The following is a 3743-nucleotide window of genomic DNA, read 5'->3' on the forward strand; positions in this document are numbered from 1 at the left end:
ATCCAGAGTCGGCTTTCTATTCCGCAACAAAGCCTCCTTCACTCACGCTGCCAAGCTTACCCTAGTAAAACTGACTATCCTACCGATCCTCGACTTCGGCGATGTCATCTACAAAATGGCTTCCAACATTCTACTCAGCAAACTGGATGCAGTCTATCACAGTGCCATCCGTTTTGTCACTAAAGCACCTTATACCACCCACCACTGCGACTTGTATGCTCTAGTCGGCTGGCCCTCACTACATATTCGTCGCCAGACCCACTGGCTCCAGGTCATCTACAAGTCCATGCTAGGTAAAGCTCCGCCTTATCTCAGTTCACTGGTCACGATGGCAACACCCATCCGTAGCACGCGCTCCAGCAGGTGTATCTCACTGATCATCCCTAAAGCCAACACCTCATTTGGCCGCCTTTCGTTCCAGTACTCTGCTGCCTGTGACTGGAACAATTGCAAAAATCGCTGAAGTTGGAGACTTTTATCTCCCTCTCCAACTTCAAACATCAGCTATCCGAGCAGCTAACCGATCGCTGCAGCTGTACATAGTCTATAGGTAAATAGCTCACCCTTTTTCACCTACCTCATTCCCATACTGTTTTTATACTGTTTTTATTTATTTACTTTTCTGCTCTTTTGCACACCAATATCTCTACCTGTACATGCCCATCTGATCATTTATCACTCCAGTGTTAATCTGCAAAATTGTATTATTCGCCTACCTCCTCATGCCTTTTGCACACATTGTATATAGACTGCCCATTTTTTTCTACTGTGTTATTGACTTGCTAATTGTTTACTCCATGTGTAACTCTGTGTTGTCTGTTCACACTGCTATGCTTTATCTTGGCCAGGTCGCAGTTGCAAATGAGAACTTGTTCTCAACTAGCCTACCTGGTTAAATAAAGGTGAAATAAAAAATAAAAATAAAAAAAGACTGAACTACTTGTTTCAGATGCTCCCATGCTATCTCCCAGTCTCCTTTTTCAAAACAACTAACCAAAGCATCACCAAATTTATATGGGGCAAAAAAAAACCTAGGATCAAGTTTTCCACTTTATCAAAACCTGAATCTAAGGGTGGTCTTGCCCTTCCCTCCCTTCAATTGTATTACTGGCCTGCTCAAATCCGCAACATGCTGACATGGATCACAAACAGACAAGAGTCAACGTGGATTCAGATAGAAGCCCAATCATGTGGTTCATTGCCCTTATTATTAAGTCCTGTATTGATGCTTTGCTTGTTTGATGGTTCGTCTGAGGGCATAGCGGGATTTCTTATAAGCGTCTGGATTCGTCTCACGCTCCTTGAAAGCGGCAGCTCGAGCCTTTAGCTTGATGCGGATGTTGCCTGTAATCCATGGCTTCTGGTTGGGATATGTACAAACAATCACTGTGGAGATGACGTCGTCGATGCACTTTTTGATGAAGCCGATGACTGAGGTGGTGTACTCCTCAATGCCATTGGATGAATCGCGGAACATATTCCAGTCTGTCCTAGCAAAACAGACATGTAGTGTAGCATCTGTGTCATCTGACCACTTCCATATTGAGTGACTCACTGGTACTTCCTGCTTTACATTTTGCTTGTAAGCAGGAGGATAGAATTATGGTCAGATTTGCCAAATGGAGGGCGGAGGAGAGCTTTGTATGCATCTCTGTGTGTGGAGTAAAGGTGGTCTAGGATTTTTTTCTCTGGTTGCACATGTGACATGCTGGTAAAAATGAGGTAAAACTGATTTAAGTTTGCCTGCATTAATGTCCCTGGCCACTAGGAGCGCCGCTTCTGGGTGAGCATTTTCTTCTTTGCCTATGGCCTTATAGAGTTGGATGAGAGTGGTCTTAGTGCCAGATTCGTTCTGTGGTGGTAAATAGACAGCTACGAATAATATAGATGAGAACTCTCTTGGTAGATAGTGTGGTCTACAGCTTTTCATACGGTAATCCACCTCAGGCGAGCTATACCTCAAGACTTCTTTAATATTAGACATCACGCACCAGCTGTTATTGACAAAATAGACACACACCCCCACCCCTCGTCTTACAAGAGGTAGCGTCTTTGTCCTGCCGGTGCATGGAAAAACCCCGCTAGCCCTATATTGCCCGTTTCGTCGTTCAGCCACGTCTCGGTGAAACATAAGATGTTACAGTTTTTGATGTCCCGTTGGTAGGATAATCTTAATCGTACGTCATCAGTTTTATTTTCCAATGATTGCACATTAGCAAGCAAAATGGATGGCAGTGGGAGTGTACGCGCTCGCCTACAGATTCCCAGAAGGCTGCCCGATCGTCAGCCCAATTTCCTGTGTCTTTTCTTCACGCAAAAGGCGTGGATCTGGTCCTGTTCCAGTGAAAGCAGGATATCGTTCTCATCGGACTCGTTAAAGGAAAATGTTTCTTCCTGTCCACTGTGAGTAATCACTGTTCTGATGTCCAGAAGTAATTTTTGGTCATAAGAGATGGTAGCAGCAACATTATGTACACAATAAGTAAAAAAATAAGTTGCAATAAAACTAACAAAATAGCTCAATTGGTTGGGAGAATGTAAAAGATCAGCCATGTTCTTCGGCGCCATCTTGTCTCAGTCTCAGCTTTGAATCACTGACCTTGTCTTTTGGATGAGAGCGGGGTTAACAGCCCGTGCCTCGGGTGACGAAGATCCTTGATGAACTTCTTGGCTTTCCTTTGACACCGTGTGCTGTAGATGTCCTGAAGGGCAGGCAGTGTGCTCCTGGTGATGCGTTTGGCTGACTGCACCACCCTCTGGAGAGCCCTGCAGTTGCGGATGGCGCAGTGGCGTTACCAGGCGGTGATACAGCCTGACAGGATGGTGCATCTGTAAAAGTTTGTGAGGGTCTTAGGGGCCAAGACAAATTTATTCAGTCTCCTGAGTTTGAACAGGCACTGTCACGCATTCTTCACCACACTAACTCTGTGGGTGGACCATTTTAGATTGTCAGTGATGTGTACGTCGAGGAACTTGAAGCTATCCACAGTCCCCACTGCGGCCCCATCAATGTGAAAGGGGGCGTGCTCCCTCTTCTGTCTCCTGAAGTCCACGATCAGCACCGAGAATCAAGGTGGCTTTATCGACTCTGATAGCGTATTCTGAGAGAGACATATTTCCGTGAAACAGAGTATGTTACAATCCCTGATGTCTCTCTGGAAAGCAACCCTTGCCCTAATTTCGTCAACCTTCTTATCTCGGGACTGGATGTCAGCGAGTAATATACTCAGAAGCGGTGGGTGATGTGCGCACCTCTACAGTCTGACCACAAGACCGCTCCATCTTCCTCTTCTTCTCCGGCATTGTTTTGGGTCAGCCTCTGGGATAAGTTCAAATGCCCTGGGCGGTGCGGCCATAGGATCCGCTATTTATATTTTGTGTCCCTCCCCCAATTTATTCCTGGCTGGGATAGAGTGTGGGAAAATACATTTTTACAATGTATCGAAATATTGTAATAACATTGTGCATGTTACCGCAATACATTTTCTAGTTTCACACACTACAAAGTAGTAAAGAGTGCAAGAAAAGCGGGAGACAGACAAGTTCTGGGTGCTATTTAGAAACAGCAGGCCCAGGGAGGAGGTATACAGAGTAAAATGTTTACTTGTTTCCACCTACACGCACACTTTTATTACCCTCGGGTCCAATGGACCCGAACACCACATATGTAATATAAATGTGTAGGGGGATGCAGTGTGCACTCAATGAAAATGTGTTCTTCACAGAAAATGAGCCGAAGCCAG

Source organism: Oncorhynchus keta, chromosome 8, assembly GCF_023373465.1.
Source record: "Oncorhynchus keta strain PuntledgeMale-10-30-2019 chromosome 8, Oket_V2, whole genome shotgun sequence".
NCBI classification, from domain to species: domain Eukaryota; kingdom Metazoa; phylum Chordata; class Actinopteri; order Salmoniformes; family Salmonidae; genus Oncorhynchus; species Oncorhynchus keta.